Here is a 27,158-nt window from a genome sequence, read left to right as displayed (position 1 = left end):
TCTAATCTCTTTTGTAATATACTTTAATTAAAAATTCCGTATCGTTCTCTCACTACACTAACTGCTTTATTTTTTTACTTACTTCCTGTTGGATGATGCTTCATTTGAGAACCAACAGTGCATGGTGGGATACTCAAACAAACTGTCATCTGGGGGTAGAGACTGCAATCATTGCCGGAGCCTTAGCTCCCACCCTGAAACAAAGCGTCATCAGTAATGTCCATTTCAGGTGCTGAGCTAGTCCTTGCTCTACTGAGCATATGTCAGTTGTCAATTCCGACAGATGCTCAGTAGATTCTTGTCACTGTGCACTATTCTTCTCAGTACACAGTGACAATGCACTCCCTCACTGGCTGTAATGGGAAGTGACAAGCCGACAAGACAGCGCACTTGTAAGAAGATTACCCAGTATTCAAGAAAAGCAGAGACCAGTCTCGCCACCCCAAGTGACGTTACTTGCAGGAGTGGGTCTGGTCCCTGCTTTTCCTGCACGGCTGGTAATCTCCTTGCAATACACATTCAATTGTCAAATTAACATAACCATATGTGATCAAAGGCAGTTGTTACCGATGTTATATCCATATGGACAGACATCTGTCTGAGATGGTTTAGTGAATCCTGCATTGAGCAGGGGGTTGGACACAATGACCCTGGAGGTCCTTCCAACTCTAACATTCTATGATTCTATTATAGCCGAGTGGTACGCTGACCACTATCCCAATGCCTGTTTCGCATGTATAGCTTCCTCAGGGAACTACAAAGCTGCAGCAATGTCTATCTCTCTGACGCGCCCCTGGGCCTGCTGTGTCGTGCGGCATCGCGCGCACGGGGGCTTACCCGGAGCCGGATCAGATGGGGGTAGTAGTCTCGTGGCGGTGACCCGGTCCGTGCCCAGGGAGTCAAGCTGAGCGGCAGTCTTTAGCAGTAGATGTTAGAATGTTCGACTACGCCACCCGTTGAATGCGGCTATGAAGCCGCCGCTGCAGGGCAGACCGCTGAGGCCGGTGGTAAGGTTGTGCAGCGTAGCTGGTAGAACCCCCAACGGGAGGGGTATGACCTCAGGGCAGCAGATGTGGAAGATAGTGGTAGTGATGGTGCAGCAAGGAAGCTCAGAGACGTGTGGTGCAGTTTCAAGGCTTTTACTCACAGGTGTTGCTCCGGTCACTTCGGCCAGCAGTGACCACCCGAGCCGTGCTGCGTCCACCAGGTGCGCGACTCGGCCAACTCCCAGGCAGTTCCAGAGCGTGGTCCTGAGCTCCCCTCTCTTCCTTCCTACAGGCCGTCCTCACCAGGGACCCACCTATGTCCGGCTCCCTCGGGTCTTTTGGTGGCGAAACCTTTCCCGGCTTCCCTGACCCTATGCGTGGTCTGCCTTCCTGGTGGATATGGTGAGGGGTCGCGCCAAAGCTTGTCCACGACCTCCGGTTCCTGGCTAAGGATGATTAGCCTCTGCCAGTTTGGGATCCGGTACCCTTTTCTGCCAACCCTTCACCCGTTAACTTGTTCTCTTGTGGGATCTCAGGGTTCCCTCTATTCTTGCGTCTCTGGGCCTTTCTTGGTGTTCCTTTTCTCTTCCTCTCTCTCTGCGCTTCAGGCCTGGCCCTGGAGCTGGGCCCAGCCGGAGCCACAGCTCCCTGTCAGCCCTCTCTGGCTGAACTCTCTCTCAGCTTCTCCTCAGACTCAACTCCCTGTCTCAAGATGGTGCCCACCTCTTATACTCCCTCTGACACCCGAGCCCAGGTGACTAGCACCCAATGGGCTCCTACCAATGCCCAGAGTCCCTCCCCTGACTGCTCCTACACTACTGGGATGTTCCTCCCCCACTCCCACTCCAGCCAGGGACAGACGCTGTCGTACCTGCACATCTACCTAGTGGGAGTACCGTTGTTCTGTCCCCCGGAAATGGGATGAGTGTAGTGCATGCAGCTAACTGAGCTCAGTCCCACACTCCATCCTTACCCGGGAGTGGAATACCACACCTCTGGTTTGAGGTGCAATACCCCTGTAGCAGCCGAGTCCTCGGGGTGCTACATTCCCCCCCGGTAAACCACAGCACGTCCTCGGGCTGTAAAAGAATAAAATAAAACATACAAAATTTTTAAAGTACACACTAACATATAAAACATTATATAAAAAAACATTATCAGAAAATATAACGTTACAGATAACTTTTTAGATTACTATGTTAGCAGCATAAACTTTTGATATAAAACTTTTCCATATAAAGCATTCTTGTTCCTCCGGCCACGGTGCAACTTATGACCGGGTAAAGTGCAACAGTCACTAGAGAAAAACGGTTCTTTATAAAACCAGAAGGGGGCGCTTTAGGAAGCGCAACTATTTACAGGGTATGGCCGCTCTCAGTCCTCGGCCAGTGGGGATAGGGGAATGGCTGCTCACAGTCCTCAGCCTGGTAATGGATAGGGGCACACAGGAAACAGTCCCTTTAAACAGTTCCACACTAGTCCCAACGGGGACCATACTCTGATTAGCAGCATGTCAAGTACCCTTACGGGTAACTATTTACAGTACTTTATTTGGGCTACTTCCCTTCAGTAGCGGTGTCCTCTCCTTGTCTCCTCCTGAGGGTAGTCTTCAGACCCGTCCGGGTCCTCTTGATCTTCCTCCCACTGTAACTCCTCCTCAGTCAACCGGTGCACGTGAAGGGCGTATGGTCCTTTGGCACACTGGTGCCGGGTGAAGGTAACCTCATCACCCGGGTAGAGGTCACGTCCGCGGTGTCCCTCCGGCAGGTGAGATTCGACATCCCTGCGGGTGCCAAAGACGTCGCCGGGGGTTCTGTGATCCCGGATAAAGCCCCAGCCGTGCTCCATCTGAAACTTTATTACAGTCCCGGTGGCGCGGGGACCGTGGGCTGCACGACGATTTCGTCGGGTCCGGCTTTTCTGCTCCGCGCTTTGGACCTGCAGCCGCTCCTCGCGGACCCGCCTCTCTTGCCGTTCCCTCTGAAAGACCTCCAGCTGTTGACGACAGCACTCCTCACGTTGGGCTGCGGCCGCCCGGGTCTCTTGGGTGAACCCCATAAGGTTTTCACCGGTGGGGTCCCACGCAAATTGGGCCTCTTCCAACAGGAGCGGGACAATGTTGGCGGGCGCCGGAGCCGGGATCAGAGGCTCACACAGGGGCCATTCCTTCCGGAGTCGGGGGTTGGCGTACTCCGGTGGCCACACGAAGGGCTGCCCATCCGGGCAAGTGTGCTGCATGAATAGGTCTTCACCCAGGGGCAGCACTGTGGAGGTTGAGGGCGCGGTGGGGGCAGCAGCGCCCGGATTCACCAGGCCTTGCGACCAGGCCGGTGGCACTCTGAAGGTGAAGGGTACTGTGGAGACGGCGGCGCCCGGGGGTACTCGGCCTTGCGACCAGGACGGTGACGCTGTGGAGGTAGAGGGCGCTGTGGAGACTGCGGCGCCCGTGGGTACTCGGCCCTGCGACCAGGCCGGGGGCACTTCCTCTTTTGCCGCGCTCAGGGTCAAGGGGCGTGGCGTAACAGAGGGCACGACCGCGGCTCCTGCCGCTTGAGGCCTAGTTGGAAGCAGCGGCGGTGCGGCAACGGGCGCGGTAAGTGGAACTTCGGGCTCTGCGACGGGGAGCTGGGGCAGGCTTGCGGCTACGGGGCACGGGGTGATGACGTCCCCATTACCTGCTTCCATCTCTGCGGCTCCCTCCGCGGCGTCGTCTCCGGCCTCCGTTCCTCCTGCACCATCCTCAGGGGCAGACACGCTCCACGTTGCGGGTGGCATCCTCTGCTGGCGGGTTCCAGCCTGCTGGACCATCTCTCTTCTCCACTCGGCCAGCGCTTCTTGCTGTACCCGGGCCATCTTCCGGGCCAAGGCCTCCAGCGCGGTCTGTGCACGCTCCCGATTTCTGGGGAGCTGTGCCAGGATCTCCACCAGGCCTTCTGGGGTGGCAGCCTGCAACATGTTCCGGACCACAGGGTCGGTGCTGATCGACTCTCCCTCCATCTCCGGGTGCGATCTGTCCAGACTCCTCCAGGCCGCACCCATCTTCTCTGTTTTGTTCTGTATCCGCCCCCATTGAGGGTGGTCCCGTGGCAACTTAGTGATTGTCAGTTCCAGGGGCAGCCCTCTCACGCTGATGGACATTTCTATCATTGCAGTCTCTGCTGGTGGGGGCGGTTTCCGCTTTTGGCGCCATTCCTGGACCTGGCCCACGATGGGAGGTGGCCTCTTGCCACCCTCTGGCACGCCCACAATGGCGTCCGCTCTGCCAGGGCGGGAAACTGTCCAAGATGGCGGGAATCGTCTCCCTATGGCGGGAAACTCCGTGGATGGCGGGAAAAGGCTGCAGATGGCGGGCAAACGGCGGGAAACGACCTGAGATGGCGTCCGATGGCGGGAACCCTCTGGAGTTGGCGGGAGACTTCTTTTTGAGGTATATATGAACTTTTCTTCAGGCACGCAGTACCCGGTGGTTGCGGGCACGTAATCCTGCCGACTACGCCAAAGTCTACGCGCCCCTGGGCCTGCTGTGTCGTGCGGCATCGCGCGCACGGGGGCTTACCCGGAGCCGGATCAGATGGGGGTAGTAGTCTCGTGGCGGTGACCCGGTCCGTGCCCAGGGAGTCAAGCTGAGCGGCAGTCTTTAGCAGTAGATGTTAGAATGTTCGACTACGCCACCCGTTGAATGCGGCTATGAAGCCGCCGCTGCAGGGCAGACCGCTGAGGCCGGTGGTAAGGTTGTGCAGCGTAGCTGGTAGAACCCCCAACGGGAGGGGTATGACCTCAGGGCAGCAGATGTGGAAGATAGTGGTAGTGATGGTGCAGCAAGGAAGCTCAGAGACGTGTGGTGCAGTTTCAAGGCTTTTACTCACAGGTGTTGCTCCGGTCACTTCGGCCAGCAGTGACCACCCGAGCCGTGCTGCGTCCACCACGTGCGGGAGTCGGCCAACTCCCAGGCAGTTCCAGAGCGTGGTCCTGAGCTCCCCTCTCTTCCTTCCTACAGGCCGTCCTCACCAGGGACCCACCTATGTCCCGCTCCCTCGGGTCTTTTGGTGGCGAAACCTTTCCCGGCTTCCCTGACCCTATGCGTGGTCTGCCTTCTTGGTGGATATGGTGAGGGGTCGCGCCAAAGCTTGTCCACGACCTCCGGTTCCTGGCTAAGGATGATTAGCCTCTGCCAGTTTGGGATCCGGTACCCTTTTCTGCCAACCCTTCACCCGTTAACTTGTTCTCTTGTGGGATCTCAGGGTTCCCTCTATTCTTGCGTCTCTGGGCCTTTCTTGGTGTTCCTTTTCTCTTCCTCTCTCTCTGCGCTTCAGGCCTGGCCCTGGAGCTGGGCCCAGCCGGAGCCACAGCTCCCTGTCAGCCCTCTCTGGCTGAACTCTCCCTCAGCTTCTCCTCAGACTCAACTCCCTGTCTCAAGATGGTGCCCACCTCTTATACTCCCTCTGACACCCGAGCCCAGGTGACTAGCACCCAATGGGCTCCTACCAATGCCCAGAGTCCCTCCCCTGACTGCTCCTACACTACTGGGATGTTCTTCCCCCCCTCCCACTTCAGCCAGGGACAGACGCTGTCGTACCTGCACATCTACCTAGTGGGAGTACCGTTGTTCTGTCCCCCGGAAATGGGATGAGTGTAGTGCATGCAGCTAACTGAGCTCAGTCCCACACTCCATCCTTACCCGGGAGTGGAATACCACACCTCTGGTTTGAGGTGCAATACCCCTGTAGCAGCCGAGTCCTCGGGGTGCTACATCTCTACCTCTCCCTCTCTCTAACCCTGCTCCTCCCTCCTTTTTGCCCTCTGTACCAGAAATAATGTGATCTCTGAGTGATCTGGCAGTCCGGCTTGTTTTAAGATGGATTTTAGTGAATATTGAGATCAGGAGTCACAAGGAAGAAGTAGAGGCTCTGAAGTGGGGAAAAAAAGAAGATTTCGCTGACATTCACTTGTACTATGAAGTATGCAAAGTTTGAGGGTGTGAGGAATTTCTTTGATATATTTTACAATCCGATAATAGGAATCATTCCTGTGCTAAATCAGACTCCCATGCACAGTAATCACAATGTCCTGTTGTTCAGCACAAGTTCTTAACATGTCAGATTAATGCTTTTCCCGTCTTAGACCCACTCTGATCATGAAAATGACAGAAGCGGCAGCACTGATTTAGCATTGCGCCCCCTTTTATTTTTTCCATACAAAGTGGCAGTTCCAGCCACAACGCCACTCAGGGATCTGCAGCACACCTCCATTTACTTGAATGGGGCCACACTGCCATTTTCCAGCACTGGAGTTAGTTGGGGCACTGCTGTTTAAAGTAAAAATAATGAGAGCTCTTTAGTTCTACATTAATACTGCATCGCCTTCATTTTTAGTATCAGTGGGTTTGCCAAAGGTAGCCAATCTTAAAATAATGGATATCCTAACAATATATGTGATATTCACTTTGTAGTGGTAATATCCCTTTAACTTCAGTTCTGATGATTATCATTAATTGAATTTTCAATAAATTATCATAAATCAAAGTTTAATAGGGTCATGCGTACCACCTCATGGAAAATATAGTGGTTCACATTGAACAAGGCGGGCATCAGTGCAGTGCACAATGCAGTTCCATGCATCGTGTTATGGGCTTAAATGTGCACGGGGCATGGCGTACATTTTATTTTTATTTATTTTGCTCCCTTATATAGCGCCATTAATTCCACAGCACTTTACAGACATTATGGGCACTGTCCCCATTGGGGCTCACAATCTACATTCCCTATCTGTATGTCTTTGGAGTGTGGGAAGAAACCGGAGAACCTGGAGGAAACCCACACAAACACGAGGAGAACATACAAACTCCTTGCAGATGTTGTCCTTGGTGGGATTTGAACCCAGGACCCCAGCGCTGCAAGGCTGCCGTGTTAACCACTGAGCATGAGGCTTTAGTTTATGTACGTAGTATATTTTTTTGTAATTCACATCTTTTCAAGAATAATGACACTAAGAGTTGAAATCTCAGAACACTGACACGAGCATGTTTGGATCTCAGCTTAGAAAGGCTTAGTGCCATGAATTTCACAATAAGGATTTATGCATATGTAAGGTGCCCCAGCGAGGTAGTCGTGGGCGAGCTGTAGCCCCCTCTCGCTCTGGCACCCTACAGACAATTCGTGTCCTCCCTCTAAAGTGTGGCTGTGTATGTGGTGCTCTCCACTTACTTCAAACCATCCGATCGCGGCTGTCTCCAGGCATTTCTCTTCTGGGAACAAGGCAGCAATAAATTCAGAGGACACGAGGTTCTTAACCAGAACTTGGACTTTACTTGGGGAAGAGGAATATGTACAGTATTTACAGGCTGATATAATGGATAAGGCCCGACAGGTTATTATCTCTCTCACAGGCGCTGGCAACATCTTCAGCCCTGGTTCCCTCTTTGAGTGAAGCATCTCTGTGACTCTGTCTCTAGCCCCAGAGACTCTTCTGCAATACCAACAGTGATCTGGATCCGATCTCTCCCCCACGTCTTAGCCTGGAGTCCTATTTATCTTCCTCTGCTTCCTGCAGACGAGAAGTGCCCCGGGTCCTCAACACTTCCTTTGAGTTTCTCCGGCCGGCTAACAGGACTCTTGCTCTTACGTAGGGAGACTTTCACACTAGTGATCCCACTGTCTGCGGGTATGGAGCTTCTGTCTACCCTAGCAGCCACCATATATTCAAGCTGCCCGCACGGTTCACTGTCCTATCTCTTACTGAACGTCTCCTCCTGCTTCTGGAAACTAAACAGGGATTTTCTTACGGTGCCCACCCTCTGTGAGCTGTCATCACTCCGTATTAACCCATTACTGTCTGTAACACTGCTAGCAGACTCAACCTGACATCTGCACCCAGGACAGTGGCATCTTGTGGCTGTTTACAGGTACTGCAGCCCCCAAGGAATTATGCCAGGAACAAGCTCTATATCACTCAAGACTTGATCAGGGCACTAAGTTCCCCCTTTACTCAGCTGACTGGACCACTGAAGCTAACCCCTTAGCTTGGCCTACCTACAGTTCAGAGAGGTCTGACTACAGGAACACTTCTTTTAACTATCTCTGTGCCAAGGGAAGGCTACGCCCTTCCCCACTATTACACATATGAGCACTTTTCATGCTTTTCAGTCTTTGTCATGACTAATCTGTACTACGCACTTACTATTTCCAGTGATGCACTATGTTAGATGCCAATTCAGGCACCATTAGAGCAGTAAAAATGTAATATCTACAGTATGTCCATGTCATAATGTGTCTCACACCAAGAATCCCTATGACCATAAAATGAACAGGGCTGCAGGCCAAATACATTTCTATGAGTCACACAATTCCAAGGTGAATATTCTTAATAAGGTATAGTATAGAATGCATTATTCAGAAATTTGTAAAAAAATATATATTTACTGGGACCCATAGCATTTTTATTTTACTGTTACTCGAGTTACTTGAGGATGTGTTTTTTGCATGGTGAGCTGATGTTTTCAGTGAAAGCAATTTGTGGTACATGTGACATTTTTTATGGAAATGTGGTGACCGAAAAAACGCATTTCGAGCGTTTCATTTTGTTTCTCTTTTCAGCATTCATGGTTTAGGTTAATTCATTGTGTATTTTGGTAGATCGGGCTTTATGTGGCAATAACACATATGATTTTTTTTTATTTTTTTATATCTTTATTTTTGACAAAGGAAAAGAGAGTGATTCCTATCTTTATATTTGATACAATTTTTATATTTTTGAAAACCTCTTTTATATATATATATATAAATAAATATATATATATATATATATATATATATATATATATATATATATATATATACAGTATATATATATATTTTTTTTAGTCCCCCCTAGGGGACTTTAACCTTTGATTCTTTAACCACAGTATTGCAGCATATAGTGTAAATCATGGTCTCCAATGAAGCCCAGCCTGTGGCTGGGTTACACAAAAGTGCCAGGATGGCAGCCATGATGACCTTGAGCAGTCTCCCGGCTGCCATGGTAACCCATCTGCACCCCACGATCACATTCCATTTAAATGCCTTTGCCTTTTCTATATACTGTAATTAAATAGTATTGCATTATCTAAAGAAAATTTCATTCTTCTATGAAGCCTACCCATGGTTGGGGTTCACAGAGGTTGCAACGTGGAACTTCAACCAGCCCTGGGCTTCCATGACAATACATGCTATCGCATGGGCCAATGGGAGTCTGTGATCAAGTCATTTAAATGCAGCTCATGGTGATTGCCAGCGTCATTTAAATGGTTAAACAACAGCAATCGGAGCCAGCATGCTGCAGTTACAAGCAGATGCTGGCTTTTGAGCCCTCTCCATCCATGAAGTCCTGATGTAAAATATACTATTTCGTCCCATGTACTTTTTCTTTGCTGATTTTTCTGTAAATACATCTAAACTGATAATACATGAAATATTTGTGCAGTCTGTGGTATTGTTTTATTTTGCTTGGTGTCATTTTATAGTTGTATTAATTGTATTATTATGTCATTGCTTGGGTCACCGTGTGTGGTAAGGGCTCAGGAGCTGAGATCCCTCCACAAGCGCCTGATGCTAGCTATGTTATATAGCTGGCATGCGTCTCTAACACCAGGGGCCAAAGCTGAGCTCCGATCATTGCTGTTAACCATTTAGATGCCAGTGTCAATCTGCCATTTAAATGGAGTGGTGAGCCCCCGCCAATTTCAATGGCATCTTCAACCCCTACTCAACGTAATGACAGGGCACTGATGGGTTTACCCGCCTGCCAAAGGATCCTGTCGCTCTCATTTTGGTACCTCTGTGAAGCTCATCCACATATATATTTTAAAAAGTTTTTGAAATGTAAAAAAAATCTAACATTTCAAATTATCCCCACCCCACCCCTTCTCCCCAATGTAAAAATGAAGAAATTTAAAAAAAAAATAGCATATTTGGTATCCATACAAGTTGGGTCAATCAAAATATAAAATTAATTAGCCTATCTAATAAACGCCTTAAAAGAAAATAATCAAAAGCCAGAATTGTGATTTTTCGGGGACCACACCTCCATAAAAAATGCAATTATAACTGAAAAAATATCAGAATTACACCAAATTGGTGTCAATACATAAGTCATCTCAATTCATATAGTAGAACGTAGGGTTGGCACTATCTATCCAATTCATCAGCTGGAGTCCCAAATCACCAGGACTAAGTGGTTTTATACATCGATGGTGCTCAACATACAAAAATAGCCCAGCAATGCATTCCACAGAGAATAAATATATGGCACTCACTATATAGTGTCAAAATTATTTATATAAGCAGGTTGCTTATGACCGTTTCGTGTGCGACATGCTTCCTCAAGGCCTTGAGAAAAAGTGTTGTGTGTGAAACGACCATAAGAATCATGTTTTCAGGTCATTATTAACATACTTTGAATACTGTAAATACAAAACCCAAAAAGCAATGGAAGAATTGCTTTTTGTCACCACTTTTAATTTTTTTCTCCATTTTTCAGTTAATTGTATAGTAAGATGGACGGTATCCTTCAAAATTACAACTCATCCCACCAATAAACCCTCATACAGCTATGTTGACAGAAAAGTATATGAGTCATGGTTCTTGGTAGAAGGGGAGGGAAAAACGCAAATGTAAAAATGAAAATAACTGCGAATGCAAGGAGTTAAACTTCTGAGGATCTAGAAAGCTCTTTCTAAAATATCTTAGAAGTTCACAGAGAAGAATTTCCAATTACTAATGGTTTTGACTGCAGCTTTTTTTCTGATTTTCCTTCACTTACCATCGGGAGAATGTCAATTAATGTTTCACTAATGCAACTTGTGGGAATATTTTATTGAGCACAGTGGTATGTATCTATCAATACTGTCTAATTTTTAGACAGTGGAGACTTTTACTAGAAAGTCTTTATACTGTTTAGTCTACGTTTACATTTAGTCTTTTTGCCACAAATTTGTACCAAAATTTTGGTCTTGTTCTTAATGCACAGTGTTGCCTTTACGCCACATCCATTCTATTAAACCACACCTCTTTTGTGCAAAACCACTCCTTTTTATTGGAAAAGGTACAAAAAGCATCTGAACGCATAATAAATGTGGTAATAGACAGTTTTTTGTATCACCATTTTGACCCATAATAAATATCCCCAGAGTATCATGATGAGTGGTAGTTGTTTTCTCTTTTTGGGTACTCGTCAGACAATATTTTTCATTTATTTTTTTCTCTTTATTGGACAACATATAAAAATTATGGACAGCTGACATTTTTTACACACACATCTGAAAACCATAATGAAGAATAAAAATGATATATGGTAGGTTTGTGACTCAGATACTAATATGAACACAAAGAAATAATTTACGTGAAGTTTAAAAATGTTGATAATTAACAATAAAATAATCTGTGGAAACAGCTTCAAAAAATTCATGGACACTTCAATTTTTTTTTAAGACATTGGAAAAAAAGCACAATTGTAAACAACTGACTGGTTGGTAACCCTGGTACTAACATATTCTTCATAAGCAATAACTTCAAATTAATTAATAACTTAAAGACATAAGAATGTAATATATGAAAGTAGCTGTATATTTCTAGAAACAAAATTAATTAGGGACAAACCAGAGACATCTCTCTGTTACACCTTGAAAGCACTACAAGAAATAAATATTGAAGGGGTTGGTGCAGGGATTTCATATCTATTGGATAGGTCATCAATATAAGATTGAGACCTGGCACATCCACCGATCCACAGGTATCAGCTCTGATCTCAGCTGTATGTAAATGGTGTACTAAGAAGACATTCATTTGAATAGGAGCTGATCTGCAGTACCCAGGAATAGCCACTACATACTGTAAACAGGGCTGTAAACTGTTTAAGTCTTGCCACCACTGTAGCTCATAATATCTGAACGGTTTGGGTGCTGGGTATTTGACCCTCACTGATCTGATGTTGATGACCTTTTAATAGATCATCAATATATCAGTCCTGGAAAACAGATAAGAATAATAAAAAGAAAGAATTGGAGTGCTTGACTTACATGGGGTAACAGGTATCCAAGCAAAGAGCTGTTGCAGAAAAGTCACTTTATTACATCAAGAAAGAATATATAGAAGCGGAGACACATACACTTTACATACAAAGGGAAATATTAATAATTTTTAATAATTTTTATTTTTAACACATTGCAAGTTGAAAACATAATCAGTCACAATTTACACAGGTAAAATAGGTAATACATGTTTATAGTAATATATTGTAGTATAGCTGGCGCGCACATGGCAGTGACTGAAGGGTAATCTATCCATTGACAGGTAGACTATGTTTCGGATATATGTTTTTTATAAGTATATTATGTGAAGTAGTTATCAATTATGTACCTGTCATGGTGGTGATATCTAATGTGATTATATTTACCATGCTCTAGATACTTCCCCTTTGGAGTTTCAATGAAGTTTTTCTACTTTAACTACTGAGTGACTATTTCCACTGTGCGCGCTATTTTAAATACACTCTGTGTTTTCTGTGTATCTTTATCCACTTATTTTGTTATCATGTAATAAAATCTAGATATTCTGATACAATATTGTGCTGGATCATTCATTTTTTGAGCCTTGTGACTCTTCCCTGATGATAGTATAGCATATATAGTATAGTAGATATGTGGTTATTGCCTGTGACAAGTTAAGCAACTTTCAGATAAAGTGTAGCAAGTTTGAAGATTGCAGTAAAAAGCTGAAACAAAAGTCAGGACTTAAAGAAGCACTCCCACTAAGTTTTTTATACATTAAATGTGTGTGTACATGCATGTTATGTAGTGTAAGTGTGTAAACTTTCAGCCAACATTTTGTGAAAGCCCGGAGCCAATGCCTTTCAATGCGATGGACTCTGGGAAAATGGCTACCGGAGGCATCACATGTGGAGATTGAGATCTCGGCACCGAGACCTCGTCTCCCCATCCTAGGGCCCGCAGCATTTCCTACCTCCGCCAGCTTCCTGCAGTAGCGACCCTGCCACCTGGAGCCCCGCTCCACCGCTGCTGCCTCCCCCCAGATAAGCTACCGTAAAAGCAGATTATAAGACTACCACCATTTTATTAAAACACTTTTTTTCCTATTTTCCTCCCCAAAATTTGGGGTGCGTCTTAAAATTCAGTGCGTTTTATAATCCGCAAAATACGGTATGTAGCTTTGTGCTATTGAGTCATCAGTATACATGAACTGTTGGCTAACCTCGTCTTCTCACCCCTGGACAATATAGGGAGAAAATTGTTGAACTGTTCATTATTCTAAGCATACAGAGGTCTAAGTTGCCTGGGATGTCCCAAGGAAAAAAAAATAAACTTTTTATGATTAGGCACTCTTCAAATAGAGTGTATGTTATGTACTCTTTTCTATAAAGTAAAAAAAAAATATACCAATAAATTTCAGTATGACAGCTGAGAGAAATATACTCTTGGCACCTGTAGGGCAATTACAACCCTATCTGTCTCACATTTACAGTTCGCTAGAAGCTTTTACACCATATACAACAAATATGGGGCTCTAGTATGGTGTTAACAGATTGTTATATCTTAATGTATCCCTCCAATATAATCAATTAAGCTATTAATGCAATGTGCTACATTACACTGGTTATAAGATATTATTATGACAGCTAGGGAAATGGGAATAAGCTTTACCAGCAATGCAGTTCCTGATACTCCACATGATCTGGAACGTTGCACTGTCTGAAAAAGTCAATGGATCAGTGGCTTGGTGGGGTTCATGGCAGTTCCCCACCCTTTGTTGATCAGCCAATGATGACATATCCTTGTAATATACCATTATTTTTCTTTATAAACCCCTTTCACATAAATAGCATATTAGCCAAAAAGCTTTTTCTAAGTTTTCTTACAACTGTATTGGTCCTGTGTTATAAAATCCATAAATAATAATTTGCTTAAGAATTTAGTAAATCTAAATTCCCCGCACCTTTTAGTTATGCTTACTGTGGCATGCAGCACTAAACCAATAGTACTACATTATTTTTTGCTCAATGAAACCCCAGTACAACATGCATGCAACATGTACTCAACCTCTTCTTTTTACATGTCCAATCTGGAAAAATTCAAAATCATTCTTTTTTATTATTGGGAATGTCTTTTTGATTTATTTTTGTTGCAATGGTTTTTGCACCTTATGTTTAGGTCTTGTTTTGTTTTACTTGATATTATTATTTTTTTGTAATAAATTACCAGTATTTATATGGAGATATATTAATTTCACTTCAGCATTGTATATATCTCCTATGTATATTTAAATTTATTTGTTGTTTTGTCTGTATTATTCTGCTCTGTTCAGCCTTGCATTCCTTTGTTTGCCTGTGGCTTAAATGCAGGCGAGAGCTTACAGAGCGAGGACAGTCACGATTGGAAACATGATGGGGTTTATTTCAGGTGACCGGTTGGAGATGCACTGGTAATTGCTATTATAATAAAAATGCACAGCATGGTGTCTACATTGTACTAATTGTTACCAGTAGGTCAGCTTTTTGTAGCCAATGACTTTGTTAGCTGCCATATTTTTTTGTATTTGACAGTAGTAGGTTTCCTTGTATGAACAGTTGAAATTAAACATAGTTGATAAGGTTGGAAAAAGATACAGGTCCAACCTGTAATACTATTGTGATCATCCGTAGGAATGTAAAAATCCTATGAGGCAAATGTCAGTTGCCCCATGTTAGGGAAAAATTCCTTCCTGGCTCGAAATATATCTAAAAGTAAATCGTTGGATCAATGTCTAATCTCCAGAACTCTAGTATCTATCACCTGTAATATTATATTATTCAAAAAACGCATCCAAGTCCTTCTAACCCTTGTTTAGTGAATCAATCATCACAACATCATGTGACAGAGAATGCATAACTGTGATGATTGTGAAACCGTCTTTACTCTAGAAATAATGGGCGACCCATTGTCATTGTTGTAGGCCTAGGTGTCAAATGATCATTAAAAAGATTTGGGTGCTATTGTTAGAACCCTCCTGTTTGTTTTTTCCATCTTGTGTTTTGCGGTCACGTGACCATCTGCTTTTATATTCCAGCTCCGCCCTTTTGGCTGTGCTAGACTCCAGTGTTTGACTGTTTCTCTAGCCAGGTGCTTCTGTGCCTTTCTGTCAGTTCGTTTGGTCCTTCTGGGACCTCTAGTACTTTTTTGTCTGTTTGTCTTTTTGTGTTCTGCAACAACTTCTCTGTTTAGGAGGTGTCCCATTTTTGTCCCAGTCCTTAGTTCTTTTAGGGACCCATCCCCTTATGCTATAGGTCTTCATTCAGACTAGCCGAGGACTAAGGTGGGTCTGTTCGCGAGGAACAGGCAGCCCGCTACATCGTAGGGATTCAGCTTAGTTTTACTGTAGGGACAGTTTTCCCTTATCTTTCCTTAGTACATGTTGCAGATCATAACAGCTATCCATGCATATTTTTGAATATTACAATTATATGGTCCAGAAGACCTTGGTCACTCTCTTTTGCACCCACTCTAGTTCAGCCATGTCCTTTTTATAAACAGGTATCTAAACTATACTCCTGAATTCCAGGTGTGGCATGAATACTGATTTGTATGGGAGCAACACTATGTTATTGTCATGAGTATCTACTTTCACATTTACTGTTCATCAATATACTGTAGTCCTTTCTAAGTTGCAGTTTTTCCCAGTGTTTTACTATTTAGTGCAAAATACTACATTTAATTTTATAGTTTATAGTACATTACAATGTATCCTCATTAACCTTCAGTTTCTATTTTTCCGTCAAGCCTCTAGTTTCCACAATTTCCTGTTGTAATATTCATTCCGTGTTAATTGTTAGCTCCGTATCAATTTCAGATATTTAAAGTATACTTTATATGACTTCTAAAAGCTGAATATTACATATTTTAAAAGAAGAGAGTCCAATACTGACCCCTGTGGCACCCCACTGGTTACTGTGACCCACTCGGAGTATGTTCCATTAATAACCACCCTCTGTTTCCTATTGCAGAGCCAATTGTTAACCCATTTATACATATTTCCTCTTAATTCCATAATTCTCATTATATAAACCAGCATCTTAAATTTCACAGAATAAAAGCACTTTTAAAATACAGCTCATTGCCTTGCCATAAAGCCAAGTTTAGTTTGACTCATGGATTCACGGTTTTTGTAGTAATATTTAATATAATAAATATTTGCCCTAATAGATTAATTTATAACCTTATCAATTAGAAGAAGCTACATTACCTAGAGCAAATCTTCAGTTTATGCCACCACATCCTCGTCTGTACCTTTAATATTTAGTATAGCTATGCAGAGTATCAGTATTAACCGCTTCCCGACTGCCCACTGTAGATAAACGTCTGCGCTGCCTGGGCTCTGTGCAGCGCCGACGTTTAAAAACGGTGGGTGGTCTCGCAGCGCTCAGGACCCCCATGGTCCTGCAAGCACTGCGATTCCGGTGCAGAGCATTAGCTCTGACAGGGAACATCATCGGGACCTGATTGGATCAGGTCCCAGTGATGTTAACCCTTTGCTATGTTCTATATGCCGCGATCTATAGTGATCGCGGCATATAGAAGATGGTGGAGAAGGGGTCGTCTTACTTACCTCTCCGACGACCCCTGATAGCTTCCAGGACCTGGGGTTGCTATGGCAGCTGGAGGTCACATGACCGCCTCCAGATCTGCCATATATGGTGTCCTGCCCGGCTCAGCCTGCAGCTGAAGCCAGGCAGGAGACTGACTGTGAAACAGTCAGCGAAGATCTCATGTAATGTAATACATGTCTATTACATTACATGAGATCAGTGATCAGAAAAATAAAAATTAATGTCCCATACAGGGACTAAGTAAAAATGTAAAAAAAAGTAAAAAAAAAAGTTTGTAAACTGTTAAAAAAAAAATCACAAAATAAATAAAAATAAATAAATAAAATATTAAACCAATAAATCCGCATATTTTTACAAAACCCAAAAAAGTACACATATTTGATATCGCCGCGTCCGAAACAACTCGAGCTATAAAACTGTCACACTAATTAACTCCTTCTGTGCACACCGTAATAAAAATAAATAAAAAACGGAGCAAAAAAATATGCTTTTTCATCATATCGCCAAACAAAAAGTGGAAAAAAATGCGATCAAAAAACAAAATAGAAATAAAAATGGTACCGCTGAAAACGTCATCTTGTTCCGCAAAAAATAAGCCGCCAAACAGCTCCATCAGCCGAAAAATAAAAAACTTATAGCGCTCAGAATAAAGCAATGCAAAAAAAATATTTTTTTCTATAAAATTGTTTTATTGTGTAAAAGCACCAAAACATAAAAAAAAATACAGTAAATGTAGTATCGCTGTAAACGTACTGACCCGAAGAATAACGCTGCCTGATCACTTTTACCACACGCAGAACGGCATAAAAAAAACCTCAAAAAACAATTCCTGAATTGTTTGTTTTTGTTACTTTTACCTCCCAAAAAACGTAATAGAAAGCGATCAAAAATGTCACGTACCCAAAAATGGTACCAATAAAAATGTCAACTCGTCCCGCAAAAAACAAGTCGTCACATGACTCTGTCGGCCGAAATATGGAAAAATTATAGATCTCAAAATATGGTGATGCAAAAACTAGATTTTGCAAAAAAAGCGTCTTTTAGTGTGTGACAGCTGTCAGTCATAAAAACCCGATATAAATCTGGTATCTCTGTAATCGCACCGACCCGAAGAATAAAGTAATCTAATCAGTTATATCACACTAGGAACGGCGTAAAAAATAAATAAAACCAATTCTTCACCTGCTACTGAGTTGTTTATTATGTCTCCCAAAGATCGCAGTAAGGCTCTGCTCACATTTATCCTGCGCTCTGCGCTAAGCGCTTACACCAGAGTTTCCGTGTAAATCTCTGAAATATGTGATTCAGCCGGAACCCATGACGGAAGATTCCCTGTAATGAGGCAGATATAGGCCACTGTGGATGCCGTCTGGCCTGTGATCCCACGGTGTCATTTGTTTTAGGCGTGCATAAAAGTGCGGTTGGCCACAGTTTTGTGCACTTCTGAAAAAAAGGACACCGCTAAACAGAGGCCAGACGGAGTCCAGAGTAACTCTGCTGCCTCATTACAGTAAATGGATCCGGCAGGGGTTTCATCTGAATTACATCACTTGGAAATTTAGATGGAAACCCCGATGTAAGTGCTCAGCCTAGAGCGCCGGATAAATGTTACGTAAAATGTTCCCAATAAAAGCTTCAACTCAGTCCTCAAAAAAAGCTAGTCCCCACTCAGGTCCGTCATCTGTTAAAAATATAAAGGACTTCCAAGTTACTGGTAAGCAGAAAGGCTCTGGAAAAGCGAAATGGTCCTTGCCCCCCAAAAGAAATTCAGAAAATTTTGTGCTCCCAAATCCAAATGCCTATTCTACAATAATTTGTCTCCAATTGTCAAATAGCACTCCGTCCCCCCCAGATCTCGCCGTATGGCTGAGCGGTACGATACTGCCACATATGGGGTATTGCCACTTTTAGAAGAAATTGTGTGACACATTTCAGCACCTTTTTTTTACCCATTGCCCTGTGTGAAAATGTAAAATCTGAGGGTAAAACATTTTTTTGTGGTAAAAATATAATTATGCTTTTTTCACTGCCCAATGGTATAAATTTAAAAATTAAAAATACTCACTACTTCCCTAGATGAATTCCTTGAGAGGTGCAGTTTACAAAATGGGGTCACTTGTGGGGGTTCCTGCTGTTTCGGCATGTCAGCGACTCTTCAAATGTGACATGGTGTCTGCTGCCTATCCCAGCCAACATAGCGCTCCTTTCTCTTCCGAACCCTGCCGTACACCAAAGCAGTGGTTTTCCCCCACATATGGGGTATCGGCGTACTCAGGAGAAATTGCACAACAAATTTCATGGTGCAATTTATCCTGTTACCCTTATGATAATACAAAATTAGGGAATGAAAAACATTTTTTGTGGGAAAAATGTGAAAATTGTATTTTTACGGCTCAATATTATAAACTTCTGTGAAGCAGCTGGGGGTGCAAGGTGCTCACCACACATCTAGATAAGTTACCTAAGGGGTCTAGTTTCCAAAATGGTGTCACTTGTGGGGGGTTTCCACTGTTTAGGCACATCAGGGGCTCCCCAAATGCAACATGGCGTCCGCTAATTATTCAAACAAATTTTACATTCAAAAAGTCAAATGGCGCGCCTTCCCTTTCAAACGCTGCCGTGCGCCCAAACAGTGGTTTGCCTCCACATATGGGGTATCAGCGTGTTCAGGAGACATTGCACAACAAACTTCATGGTGCAATATTTCCTATTACCCTTATGATAATGCAAAATTAAGGGATGAAAAACATTTTTTGTGGGAAAAATGTGAAAATTGTATTTTTACAGCTCAATATTATAAACTTCTGTGAAGCACCTTGGGGTTCAAGGTGCTCACCACACATCTAGATAAGTTCCCTACGGGGTCTAGTTTCCAAAATGGTGTCACTTGTGGGGGGTTTCCACTGTTTAGGCACATCAGGGGCTCCCCAAATGCAACATGGTGTCCGCTAATTATTCAAACAAATTTTACATTCAAAAAGTCAAATGGCGCTCCTTCCCTTTCAAACCCTACCGTGCGCCCAAACAGTGGTTTGCCTCCACATATGGGGTATCAGCGTGTTCAGGAGACATTGCACAACAAACTTCATGGTGCAATTTTTCCTATTACCCTTATGATAATGCAAAATTAAGGGATGAAAAACATTTTTGTGGGAAAAATGTGAAAATTGTATTTTTACAGCTCAATATTATAAACTTCTGTGAAGCACCTGGGGGTTCAAGGTGCTCACCACACATCTAGATAAGTTCCCTAAGGGGTTTAGTTTCCAAAATGGTGTCAGTTGTGGGGGGTTTCCACTGTTTAGGCACATCAGGAGCTCTCCAAACGCAACATGACGTCTGCTAATTATTCAGACAAATTTTACATTCAAAAAGTCTAATGGCGCGCCTTCCCTTCCGAACCCTGCAGTGCGCCCAAACAGTGGTTTTCCCTCACATATGGGGTATCAGCACGCTCAAGAGAAATTGCACAAAAAAATTTGGGGTCCATTTTTTCCTGTTACCCCTGTGAAAATAAAAAAAATTGGGTCTAAAGTAACATTTTTGTGAAAAAAGTTAAATGTTAATTTTTTTCTTCCACATTCCAAAAATTCCTGTGAAGCACCTGAAGGGTTAATAAAGTTCTTGAATGTGGTTTTGAGCACCTTGGGGGGTGCATTTTTTAGAATGGTGTCACTTTTGGGTATTTTCTGTCATAAAGACCCCTCAAAGTGACTTCAAATGTGATGTGGTCCCTAAAAAAATGTTTTTGTAAATTTTGTTGGAAAAATGAGAAATCGCTGGTCAACTTTTAACCCTTATAGCTCCCTAACAAAAAAAAATTTTGGTTCCAAAATTGTGCTGATGTAAAGTAGACATGTGGGAAATGTTATTTCTGAACTATTTTGTGTGACATATCTCTCTGATTTAAGGGCATGAAAATTCAAAGTTTGAAAATTACAAAATTTTCAAAATTTTCGCCAAATTTCTGATTTTTTCACAAATAAACGCAAGTTATATCGAAGCAATTTTACCACTATCATGAAGTACAATATGTCATGAAAAAACAATCTCAGAATCAGGGGAATACGTTGAAGCGTTCCAGAGTAATTACTTCATAAAGTGACAGTGGTCAGAATTGAAAAAAGTGGCCCGGTCACGAAGGCAAAAACAGGCTCTGGTGCGAAGTGGTTAAAGGCTTAGTAAGAGAACCGCCCGGCTATTTTCAAGAGGTAATACCATACTGTACAGACCTCACAGGAGTAAAATTGCCTTGTCAATTGTATGCAGCTTTATGCAATCATAAAGATGTTCAGGATTATTTTTGCACAGGAATCCAAAGCTCTAGTTTTGTCACTACCCATATTATTATTCATTTTGCGGTAATGAAAGGTGTTATAACTGATGAAACAACTCAAATTCCCACCGTGGCATCTTCCAGCTGTTGCTGCAGTAGCAGTGGATCTTTTGGCTATCACACGTTGCTTATTCTTCACTTGCAGCTGTTGCTTGTCCTTGATTATGTACACACAACATCAGCGATGAGTGATTAAACAAGTCCCATGTGCTCGTCTCCATATATTTGTTGCATGTACAAATTGTCATTCTATAGGTACCATTTGTTGGTAATAATCACAGCAATGTTACCATCTCGTACACATGACAACCCATTAATCCATAAATGTGACATATTCACTAGTTATTGACGTTAATAACCGAGACATGGAAATTGATTCTAAATTTTAGTAATCTGTCACAGTGTAACAGAAAATACTACTCAATAAATATATCATTACATAGCATAAATATTTTCTTAGAAATATCTAATCTCTTATTGACACTGACTTGCCAAACTATTATTACAGATTGATTATTTGCATGACTGAATGATAGATTAAGCCCAGGTTTAGTTATGGCTACCAGACTCCAGAATCTGAGCTTTCACAATTGTTGATAACAAGAGGACAAATAATTGCGTATTAGGGGTAAATTCTATGAATTGACAGTAAACAACATCTAAAAGTCCAGGATTTTAAGAAGTCTCTTGAGATCAAGTATAATAATGAGCTTCTGCCTCATGGGGTTTATGCCTTCCTCTGGATCAACATATTAAGTTCCAGAGGTATTTGAAAGTTTTGGAACCCTTCAGAATATTCGAGATTTTGCCATGAATTTGACCTAAAACTAAATCAGATTTTCACACAAGTCCTAATAGGCCCAAACCATAATATAGCACCATCAGGTTTCACAGATATCATGATGTGCTGTAATGAAGATTTTTTTCTTTCTCCAAACATAAAACTTATCATTTGAATAAAAAACTACTAGTCTCATCTGTCCACATTACATTGTTTCAAAGGCCTTCTGGCTTGTCCAGGTGATTTTAGCAAACTGTAGATGGGCAGCAATGTTCTTTTTAGAGAGCAGTGGCCCACTGCTTGTCAACGCATTCATTGAAAACACCAGGTCTTATTTCACCTTTAAATTATCTGCTAATCCTTACTGCTCTGCCGCTCACTGATCTGATGTTGGATCAATTCCCTCATTTATAAATGACAAAGGGTATTATTTTTGACATTTACTTTATTTGGTTCTCTTTATCTACTTTTAGGACTTCTACTAACAGCTGTCGTAGTTTTAGGTCAAATTCTGACTGATTCACAAATCTTCAAGTATAATTGTATGAATTGAACTCAATGGACTTGTGTCTTCTTTCAACCTTAAAGCTATGAAACTATAGTATGATAGCCTTCTCAAAGTGTACTGACAGTTTGTCCAGAAAAGACAATTCTAGAATGCTCTAGTTATCTAGCTAACGCTTTAATAATAAGTGAGTGGCTCTAAAACATAATGCCTGCTCTCTTAAAGTTACCCTTCACCACGGACACAGTTTGCTAAATGTAGGGACAGCATACTTATTGCCCTCATTCTGATCCCTGTTGCTGATGAAATTGAATGTTGGTCCATTTCAGTCCACAGCAGGACTGTCATCAGTGCTGGTAGATAACATGGCAATTGATGGGTAGAGGAGGTGTGTTCCAGGCTCTCTATACAACTACAGCAGTTATTTTAGGCAAAGAGGAAGTGGGCCCAGAACTTAGAAACAGTGGCAGCAGGGATGCAAAGGCGTGAACCAGGTGCAGTGACTATACATTAGGCATATTTTTTTATCTAGGGTACCGGGTCGTTTTAAGGTAAATTTTAATAGCTTTTTTACTTGTGGTAGCTTGTTTCAGTTGTGACCGCTCATAGCATTACTTTTTGTCACCACTGGCTGTAGGACATTTTTACACTTGCTCTTTGGTATATTGGGAGTGTTTTTTTTCAAAAGTGACTTTTCTGTTTGCTGGTCTCCACCAATGCTGGTACTGGTATAACACTTTGGCAATAGCTGATATGTTCAGTATACTCAGTCTCCTATCTCATAAACCTTGAATATTTATCAAATTATAAAGAGCTTTGCAGTATGTTAGTGCTGTTTAAAAAATATGTAGCATTGAGATAGATATCATGTTGCATCCATTCAAATTTGAACATATCCATTGGTCCTGCCTGTACATCACACGATGACCAGATGCTATTACGTGGAGAGCAGTTTTTCATGCATTAGACATTACTCATGAAAATAGGCAAATAATATTCGGACAGGATGGATCCGCCAGAGGTAGAACTGCTCTTTGTAGCAGCAGCACACCCAGATTAGAGGGATTTTATAACCTGAGCTTGAGGCTGTATCACTAAGTCTGGATTCACTTGCGGTGTTTAATTACATTATTGGTGTTTAAGTGGTGTTTTTTCACCTGTTTATGTTGTCAAAAACACATGAAAGAACCATGTGTGCAGGAAGCCTGAGTAAGGTTCTTCACAGCTAGGTGAGAAATGGATAATGGTGTTGGCTGCCACCATAAACATTTCCTTAGACTGAAAACAGATACCAGTTTCTAGAAGACACTTTCAGAAGCACAGTCAAAAGGCAGCATTTAAGAAGATGACAAGCCCCAAAGCTCCATCACATGGGTTCATTTTTATTTCATTGCTTGGTTGGGCAGAAAAGTTTTGGATCTTTTTGATTGATGATCTTTCCCTCTTCCTCACCTGTTTGAAATTTAATTAAGAACTTGTAGGCCTTCCTGGTTTGTAGGCCTTCCTGGTGTGTGAGATTTATAGCGTCTGAGAGTGCATGGGGTCTGCTTTAGCTAAAATTGGTTTTGATCAAATCAAGAAATTCACAGGTTCTGTAGACTCTATCAAAATAGGATGAGAGGTGGCATTATTTTGAACAGATTATTCTAAAAAGACCATCTAGATCTGTTTCTTAATTGTTCTAAATCTGACTTAAAGAGAACCTGTCAGTACAATTTTTTTAATGAAAATAAAGCCATGGCTGTAATTGTGCTATAATATATATTAAAATGATACCTTTGGTGAAGAAATCTGTTTTTGTTCATTTTCTTTACTCACCATTTGAAGTTTTCTGCTAATTAGATTTCGATGCACAGGGACTGGACTGTACACTGGGTCATCTCCTCCGTCTGTGATTCCCCTATCTCCAGTCTTAAATGACAGGTCACTGCTGAGATTTCAAACACACAAGAGAAGAATTAGCTGGGTAGAACGGCAAAATGAGCAATTGTAAGTACACAGTGCCATATAATATGATGACTGCAGTATATTAAGAGGGTAAAAATTTTGATGGGAGTGCTTCTTTAAAGGGGTTGTCTGGTCCAAAATGATAAGTCTGCAGTCATACTGTATGTCAGAAACCGGCGAATCCCCGCAATGCACAGTGCTTGCACTGGGGGGATTCATAAGTCTGCAGTCACACAGAGTGACTGCGGACTTATTGATTTATACCAGACAACCCCATATGACTTTTCAATATTCAAAATAAAATATATTCAAGCGTTCAAAATGGCAAATACTCAAATTAATTCCTCTTAATAGGCAGCCAGAAAAGAGTAATGTTTTCATGATTACTATTTTGTTTTGGACAGATAAACTATATCTACTGCTATCTGATGCCAAATGGTTAGAAGCAAAAAGCAAATGAAAATCATGTATTCATCACTTTTGATCAGTAATGAATGCAGTCTATGAATTATTCTTTAAAAATATCTATTTTATGGAAGTAGAAGAAAGTCAGTTGTTTGGATACAACATAAAATAAAGTAGAATATGTACAGGCTACTGAATGAGCCAGTTTCAGACAGTTGTAATAAAGCATTATACAGACATATGCCAAGAACAGAATCTAATCCAGTCAAAGTAAAGGGAATTTTTAATAAGGTTTCGGTGCTTTGTTCTGAATGAATCTGATTCTGTCCTCAGCACAAAATGTATGGAACTATATTGTGGTTGTCAGTAGGCAGCGTTATAGAGAAAAATAATGAGGGTAACCAGTTTTATGTTCAGGATAGGACACTACTTTATAAAAGCACATTTATCTTTGTCTTTTCTATATTACATTTTTAATAGATAGGATCAAAATTAGCATTTGTTCTTCTTAGGCTTTTTACTGGTTATTTATTGAAAACTAGATAACTCACATGTTTTCTTGAGTAATCAAATCGCAATATACGTGGTCAGCTAAAAGCACCTCTGCACTGCAGATCGAAAACGTCGTCAAAAAAGAACAAGCAATAACATTTCTCACACTTTTGTTCTGTTCAAATAGCCTGTTCTGCAAAAGGATGCAGAATGCCGAGTTACAAGATGGGCAGTGTATTACTTGTGTGAAAGGGCTTATCTAGACAGCTCCTCTACAATCACCATCTTATCTTACACATTTCCAATGCCGATGAGATGTTAAACAAAGCATAAACATTTCTTCTTATTGTGGTAAAATTATTCTACAATTCAAAATTGAGTTTCTTTGTAAATTACTTTACTTGTGTTACTAATCATGAGCAACAGCCTCTATTATATAGTTCTTCAGTGCTGACATTTCCCCATATATTTAAACTATAACATATTATTTAATAATTAATGCATATCAGATAAGCTTTAGTGATATAATAAATGTTATGTTTTTAATCATAAGTATAAAAAGTGCTAATATATTTGTTTACAACACAGAAGTACAGAAATTACATCCATACATTTATGTAAGCACGGCGTGCTTCCTGTGGAAACATAGGGCCCAATTTATCAAGACCGGCATTGTTCAATTCACTTTGCTGAAAATCGAATTTCTCAGCAAAATCCTCTCGATTTGGTGAATTTGAATCTTGGCAGATTCGATCATCCCTATAAATAAGGTTTTATATGTAAAGCTGCATGTACTGGTCACCAGCCAGAACCTGTGTGTGTTCAGATGCTACTGAGTGCTTGGAGTATGTGGGAAACAAATGAAAGAAAGGACAAGATTGTAAGGAAAAGTGTAGTAAAGAAGAACTGAAAATAAGTTACATGTGTTTTTAGTACATGCTCAAAATTGTGGACACTGGGAATTAACCGAATTGTCTGGATAGGAAATTCTAGAGAGCTAGTGTAGCACAAAAAAAATCTTGGAGACGAGATTGGGAAGTTAGGATTATGGAGGATGTTAGTCTTACATCATTAGCAGAATGGAGATCATGTAGGGTGGTATACAGAGATGAAGGAGGAGTGTAGAGTGGGGCAGCACTGTAGTGAGCTTTGTGTGCAAGAGTAATCACTTTATATTGTATTCTATAGCAGATGGGCAACCATGTCAAGTAACTGAGAGGACGGAAACATCAGTGTAGTGGCTGCTCAGAAATATGAATTTGGCTGTTGCATTCAAGATAGATTTGAGAGATTAGTGAAAAGAAGAACAATTAGTAGTGAGTTGCAGTAGTCAAGATGGGAATTAATCAGACCGAATATTTGCAGTTTCTGTGGTAAGAAAATAGCTGATTTTAGGGATGTTTTTGAGGAGTGAGTTATTAGATATAGAGGGTAGCAAACATTTGAGTGGAATGTTGCCTTAGAGTTTTGGAAGTGCCACACATGAAAATGAAAATGTCTAGTTTAGGTAGGTTAGTAGAGGGAGTAAATACAAGAAGTTCAGTTTCAGAAAGATTCAGTTTCTTGAGGAACTTGTATTTGAAAGGGGAAGAAGATGCATGCATGCCATATAAGTCTCTTCATTCTGACATGCCCAGCTTGGCTTTTCACTCTTCATAATGAGAAACGTTGCCCTTAGATCCCAGTCTTAAGCCCCTCACCAGCCATATCAGATCTCATACTTTGCACTGATGAGGGGCAATACCCCAAAATACCGTGTCTGCAAATTGAGATTCTGGTTTGGCTTTTATCCTAAGTCATATGTGAAGGCTCATTAAAGGGTCGATATTGACTTGTAGGATTGCTACTTCCAGTAGGTGGCACTAAAGTTCAAGTCCCCTTCCTCTTTGAAGAGGCAATTTGCATGTTTAATTTCCCAGAGGAGCTTGCATGGCGTATAAGTCTCCTCACTCTGACATGCCAAGCCTGACTTGTCACTCTCCACAAGGAGAAACGATACCCCTTAGATCCCAAAAGGGAAGAAGATAAGAAGAAGAGCCAGCAAATAATAGGACTTTGAAAGAGCTGTCAGAGAAA

The 27,158-nt window shown here is 42.1% G+C and overlaps 1 protein-coding gene across 2 annotated transcripts in view; it reads left to right on the top strand.

Annotated features, from left to right (window-relative positions):
* Positions 1-27,158, top strand: part of ST6GAL2 (ST6 beta-galactoside alpha-2,6-sialyltransferase 2) — a 170,261-nt gene that overhangs the window by 20,965 nt on the left and 122,138 nt on the right. The window contains exon 2 of one of the 2 annotated variants that reach the window (XM_073664806.1): positions 24,081-24,227. The exons of the other annotated variant lie outside the window; for it this stretch is intronic. The gene's annotated coding sequence lies outside the window, so the exon portion shown is untranslated. The remainder of the gene's footprint in view (positions 1-24,080; positions 24,228-27,158) is intronic. 2 annotated transcript variants of the gene reach the window in all.

The sequence above is a fragment of the Phyllobates terribilis genome, unplaced genomic scaffold, assembly GCF_046119375.1.
Source record: "Phyllobates terribilis strain yellow unplaced genomic scaffold, ASM4611937v1 Scaffold_2__4_contigs__length_985480577, whole genome shotgun sequence".
NCBI lineage: Eukaryota > Metazoa > Chordata > Amphibia > Anura > Dendrobatidae > Phyllobates > Phyllobates terribilis.
The sequence above is the reverse complement of the archived record's forward strand: the minus strand, read 5'-3'. Positions and strand labels throughout refer to the sequence as shown.